Source organism: Ctenocephalides felis, unplaced genomic scaffold (genome assembly GCF_003426905.1).
Source record: "Ctenocephalides felis isolate EL2017-DRISC unplaced genomic scaffold, ASM342690v1 CF-g0.4_SCAFFOLD_01604, whole genome shotgun sequence".
Lineage (NCBI taxonomy): Eukaryota > Metazoa > Arthropoda > Insecta > Siphonaptera > Pulicidae > Ctenocephalides > Ctenocephalides felis.
In genome coordinates, this window is record NW_020537758.1 from 7955253 (window position 1) to 7962104 (window position 6852).

At 28.8% G+C, this 6852-nt stretch overlaps 1 long non-coding RNA gene across 2 annotated transcripts; it reads left to right on the forward strand.

The window, feature by feature from the left end:
- Window positions 1–3225: 3225 nt before the first annotated feature.
- LOC113372938 lies at window positions 3226–4597 on the forward strand. Of its 2 annotated transcripts, XR_003366816.1 has the most exons (5): window positions 3226–3510; window positions 3573–3677; window positions 3746–3915; window positions 4103–4461; window positions 4532–4597. It is a non-coding gene; the product is annotated as an uncharacterized LOC113372938 (long non-coding RNA). The 2 variants fall into 2 exon arrangements; XR_003366815.1 differs by having other exon boundaries at window positions 4103–4588.
- Window positions 4598–6852: the final 2255 nt, after the last annotated feature.

A 6852-nucleotide genomic window follows, 5' to 3' on the forward strand; every position in this document is an offset into this window, starting at 1 on the left:
TGGAAAAAATTATATTTACATAAATTAAATGCATATATTTATATTCATATTTATTACAAACTGACAAATTTATTCAAAGCTTCTGAGTTCTAATAATTTCATTTTTCGCATTTGATATTCAAAATGCACCACATGGTAAATTACAAAATAACAAAAATCTGTACACCATAAAACAATTTCACTTTACAAAAACAAATTAAAAATTTCAGACTCTTTTACAAAATTATAATTTATTCTTATATCGCGATCCATCCTCCTCGATAATCTCTAACAAATTGTTCGATTTTCGTACTAAACTTGGATTTCGAAAATTTTCCTCTTATAAACAAACATCCGACGACAATAAGAGAAGATTAATACAAATGTCTATTATTTGTTACGTAATTTGTATAACAAATTGATGAATTGTTCTCGTTGCAATTGATGATGATGAATGCCATTGAAAGGCGCGAAAACAAAATAAACAGATTAATGAATGGAAAATATTTATTATTTCGAATGAATAGATGCAAGTCTGATGTTGAGAAGAAACTCTGAGAAATAAATATTTTGTGGGAAAAATAATTGTCAGATTTGTATCTCATTTGTAAAAAACTGGATAATGAGTTCTTTTCTCGACTCCTTTTTGTCTATATTAGAATAGCTGTAATTTTATCACAAAATTTGGTATAACAATTTGCAGTATGCAGTTTTGTGCAAAATTTCATTTTTATCATACGACACAAATTTTATGTATGGTTTTATATAAAAAAGTTATATCTCAAAAACTAAAAAAAGTGCATAATCTGCATACCTTTGCAACGAAACCTATTATAGTTGGTCTATTACAGTTGTAATTTTATCTCACAATTTTGTTTTTAAATTTGGAATATGCAGTTTTATTACTGTGAAAACAAAATTTATGTACGTTTTTTCATAAAGAAGTTATATAATGAAAAGTAAAAAAAAAGTGCTATCAGGCTTAAGTAAAAAGTGCACAGTTTGCGTCAATATATAGCGAAATTCTTTGAGTCAATATTTAAACTTTTGTTGATTCTTTATAGATTTTTGTATAATAAATTTCATTATGCAGTTTTATGAAGAATTGTATGTACATTTATTCATCGGAATATAAATTTTGTCTATAGTTTTGCATAAAAAAGTTATATCTCAAAAACTAAAAAAAGTGCATAAACAGCATCCTTTTTAGACGATACATTTTAGTCTATTTTATAATAGCTGTAATTTTATTAAAAAATTCGGTATAAAAATTTGAAGTATGAACTTAGAACATAAATTTTGTGTATATATTTGTATACAAAAGTTATATCTCAAAAACTAAAAAAGTGCACATACAGCATTCATTTTTGGGGATACATTTTAGTCTATTTTATAATGGCTGTAATTTCATTAAAAAATTTGGTATAAATTTTGGTTGAAATACGTAGTTTTGTATATAATTTTATATACATTAATTTCTCTAAAAAATATTTATTGAAAAGTAGAAAAATGCATTTTCGGGCTGAAGTGCACAATTTTCTCCAATATATCCAGATGTTTTCACTCCATAAGTTCTATAACAGCATTTAGTATAAAAATTTGCATTATGCAGTTTTGTGGAATATTTAATTCAAAATTTATGTGTGTTTTTATATAAAAAGCTATATATTAGAAAGTAAAAAAGTGCGCGAGCAACGTCCTTTTTCTACGAGACCTCGTAGAATATTTATTATTGAATTTGGTATATTCCATTGTGCAGTAAATTTATGCAAATTTAACACTGTAAATACAAAACTTAAAAATATTTTTCATATAAAAGTTGAATAGTGAAAAACATTTATTCTACGAAAGCTCTCTTAGTTCAAATACTTTTTCCAAATTTGGTCTCAAGCAATTCAGAATGATTTAAAAAAAATATAAAGTAGTATTAATGCACAATTTGGGGGGCGGCAAATTTTTCCGTTTTTTTTTTTTTTGTCACGGCAATTTATTTTAAGGATTGATCTTGATCTAGATAATTCGCTATGAAATAGAATGTTATTCGTTTTCTAATCAAACTTATTTAATATTTTTAGTGATAATAATACGTAAAATTAATAAGACGCAAATACAAATAAAAACGTATTTAATACAAATAATACTTCACAATCAAATCAAATATTAGGTTGTCAAATATCTTCCTTCCGCTTTTTTGCTCTTGGTTTATAATACAAAAAGGCGGAAGGGAGATATTTGACAACCTTATATATGAATCAAACAGAACTAGTTGCAAATATCAGCAGTAATAATTTCGACCATCTCGCCACGAAGGTTGAATTATGACTGATTGCGAGGTACAATAAACTTTTCGTATTGCACCCTCTATGGTCCCGTACCCGAAACTATTCAATTAGATAACAATTTTTGAATTTTTGAATTTTAGTATCATCTGGTAACAATTCAACAATTTGTCCCTCTCTGACCCCAATAAAAGAGGTTCGCAATAACAGCTAAAATCATTCTGTATTTGGACCTCTCGGTCGACACTACACTACAGTCAGTGGTAAGTCTTTTAAAAAATATTTATGTATTATGTAATCATTTCGTGCATTCAGTTTCAAATACGTGTCATGGAACTTTTGTTTTGGTTGATTCGATTTGACTTGATTTTTGTTGAATTATAATTATAAGAATGTAAATAAATTGAAGTAAAAATTCGTCACTTTAATATTAAACGATTTGCGTTACGTTTTCTAATTCAATATATTTGTGCTGAAGTGTCGCCTCAGTGTTTATTGTTGTGAAAATATTTAATTTTAGCCTTTGAGTTAACAAAAATAATTTAATGCAATCTTTAGATTATTAAATTAAAATATAATTAAATAATATTAAATTTTAATATAAAATCACTTATGTTTCAAATATTTACGATTGACTACATTTGTTTTGTTTCAGATTTCATACAGTGTTTTGCGCAGTGGCGGATTGCTTTAGGGATTTATTGTGCATGAATTTTTTTTTATTCAATCACATTGACAGTTTTTAATTATTAATTTTGTTAAATTATAATTTCGAGTTATTTGCGTCCACATTTTAATTTTTTTTTTTGTTCGTGCGAGGACTTAATCGTAATTTTAATATCGTTTAAAACGATTTCCGCGTTTAAATGTGTTCCTGTCGCCTACTACCCCCCACGGCAGGTTCTAGTAATTCGCGTTTCGTTAATAAATTAATTTTTTTCAATCGGTGTATGGGTCCTTGCGATGTTTTTCCCAGAAGCAACGCAACCCCATACACTTTAATTTATAATTAGTATTATTTGTACAATGTTTAATTTTTTGGAATTATTTTATTAGTAGCATGGATGTAAATAACTCGTCTAAAAATCTAAAAACTTTGTTAAATAAATTACTTGTTTTTATTTTGACTGATTTTTCTGCTGCAATGCAATGAATATGTTTTAATTAAATAATTTAAATTTTTTGTGATTGCACAATAAGTCTCCTAAACGGAGAAATGTTCAAGACGTACTGTTTGAAGTTAACAAACAAGGTAAGATGATACAAAACCTTAAATTATGCAAAAAAAAATAACAAAATTGACGTTTATTATAGTGTAAATGGGCCTCGACTAAAGATACCAGGAGGTTGAAAACTGAAACAACGAACAGGAGAACATGTGTACCGATATGATGTACGAGAGCACTGGAATAAATACGAGTAGGCTACCACATAGTATTTATAAGTCATTGTCTATTTCATTTCTTTCAATTCACTTTTCATTTCAGGGTTGCAGAATTAATTTCTCACCAGGACTGCTAGGAGATTGTGGTGGATTAAAAAGGTTGAAGGAACCCTTTTTGGGGTGCAATGACTGCTACTTGGTACATCTTAGCATTGCGTTTACCAATATACAGGGTTTACCTTGGCGCCCCAATCTGACTTCTAATAAAAACCGGTAATTATCTGTTGAGTGCATAACTAAATATACGAATGAAACAGAATCTATACTTATTAACTTATTTAATGTTACCTAGTTGTGTTCGTCGTAGGTGCCAAGATATGACTGTATTTTTGTAGTCATGTCTTAAGTCTAAATTCTGATATACTATTGTTTTGGTTGATCAAAAAGCTTGAAATTACAGATGTGTATGATACGGCGTGATGACAAAGGGGATCGCATACAATCGGAGAATTCTCACTTTTTCTGGATTGTGTGTTCTTCGCCCATGGAACAACCCTTTCAGTTCACCTCAATATGGATACCTACAGGTTTTCTCGTATTCATAAGTTAATATTAAGTAATTAGACCTTGGTTAGATATAAGTATATAATATTTTTATTTTTGTTACCGGGGCCCCGTTTGTATGTTTGCCCCTATTTTTAGGGGCACTTGTGTTTTTTTTTTCTCATTTCAGATGTCTTTCCAAGAAAATCGCTTACCAAGTGAGTACCAAGAAATACCTCCACAACCCGTAGGAGAGAATTGGTCAGACTAATTGATGTACCAAAACACTAAAATTAGTGGCATACTGCTAAGTAATATGTATAAATCTTTATTCTTTTTATTTCAGGGTTACAGAATTGAGTGCTTTTTGCACCACAAAGCACAAGGACTTCCAAATACCTGCTAGGAGGATATGCATATTTAAAGGTTTTTATCCTATTATTGTTAATTTGATCTTATTATTAGTTATGATCATATATTTTTTTATTAATATAACCGGGGCCCCGTTTATTTGTTTGTCCCTATTTTTAGGGGCATTTGTGTTTTTTTTTTATTTCAGATGTCTTTCAAAGAAGACATTGTATTGTATATCTATATGTTTTACCAAGATATACACGAACCACCAAGAGACCACTACCGAATTAAAAGATATGTGCAAGTGTGTACCAACAATTACTTCTGCAACCCATACGAATAAATGTAATGAAATTCTATGTTTACCTCTCTTTAGGTCTTGCACGAGATTTGGCAGAAAATATCGACTCAAAACCAATTAGCACCACTATTACCTGAACTACCGCCTACAACTGAATTGGATGATATGACATAATCGAAAGGAAAATTAACTGTGAGATAAGACTTTCTATTATTATAGTAGTATTTAGTTAATATCAGGTTAGGGGACGTTTTGACATTAAAATCTTCGACCGTACTTTTTTTGTGGTTGTTCGCGTACTTTTATTCAGAGCTCAAAAGGGTGGCGTCATGAAAAAACCTCTCTTATATTTTTCGCGCTCTTCTTTATAATAATTAATTAATTATCATTTGTCCTTAAACTTCATAGGCTGGGAACCTATGAAGTTTTTCTCCAAGTGTTTATATGGTGAATCTGGGGGGTACATCATGTAAATGCTCTTTTTTTATAAATTTACAATTACCGCTAAAATACTAAAGTACACATTTGATATTGATTTTTTTCTTCACCACGAGAGGTTCTTTCATTTTTAAAAACCGAAATTTTTGGATACATTAGGTACATTTTGCGGGGGTTCTTCTTTTCGCGATATATTCGGGTAAGTTAGGTATAATTAGTTTGTAAGTTAGTTTAAGTGGATTAGGGCTGCACAAATCGATACTTAGTAGTATTTACACTATATCCATTTCTATCTGAAATGTTAGAAACGTAAATATGAATAGAAGTATCTATTTCTGTGGCGACACCACATTAAAAAAAACGCGCCTGGCAACTCTACCCCATGGGTGGTGAGGAAAAGAGTTGCATCCTAATTAAGTACATATAATTATCAACATTAAAATATTTAAATAATCATGTTCATTAATAAACATGATTGTGTCAATATATGTGTGCTGATAATTAATATCGAAATATCTTAAAATAAAATTTTTGCAAAATAATCTTTGCTTTTTAATATGTGGTTAATGTTATTTTTATATTTTTTTTCAGAACTTCATAAAGAATTATTAGATGCTTTCAGAAAGAATATTGTCAATAATTATTAATTTTGAATTAGTTGAAAAAATACTATAATTACTACAATGCGAAGAGTTACATGGTTTTTGATAAAATATAATTTATCTCTTTGCATTGTAGTATTTTTTTAACCTTTAATTCAAAATCAATAACTATTATTCTTTTTAAAAGCATCTAATAATTCTTTAGTATATGTGAGATTTAAAACTTTAGTCAGAATCTAAAATAAAATTTGAATTATTTTCGATATACTCAAAAAAAAATTTTTGAAAAAAAAAATGGAAAAAAAAAATTTTGAAACAAATTTTTTTTCCAAAATTACTTATTTTGTTAAAATAAGAAAAAGTTCTTTGCATCATTCAAATCGGACGCTTAGTTCTCTCAAAAACTGCAATTTTTTGCACATTTAGCAGGGTATCTCCGAAACGGCTGGACCTGCCTTTGCCAAAAGTTAATTACCACTTCTCCCCATCATTACAAATTGAATGTCTTTTAGATCATTCAAATTGGATGCTCCGTTCTCTCAAAAACTCGATTTCTATTTTCTGCACTCTTTGCTCCGTAACTCCGAAATTAATATTCAAAATTACTATAACTTACCCAACGCAAAGTTAAAAAATTATATCTAAATAATTTAAAATAAATTGTTTAATTAAAAAAGTAAAATTTTGTCTATTAAAAAGGGCGCCTGAACGGATAGGGCCTAGGGCGGCAGAAAGCTTAATCCGCCACTGTTTAGCCTTATAATACCATGCATCACTAGTTTAAAGACTAATAACAAAGATGTTATAATAATGAAAATGATTTAATATCAATTCAATATTAATTATATTCTCTCATAAGACCTATCCATATAAAATCTAGAAATCTTAAGATGTGAAAACGGCCCTGAAAGTCAATATTTCCTACACCATATTTACTTTGCAAAGTTATTTTTATCCAATCAGTTTGTTCTG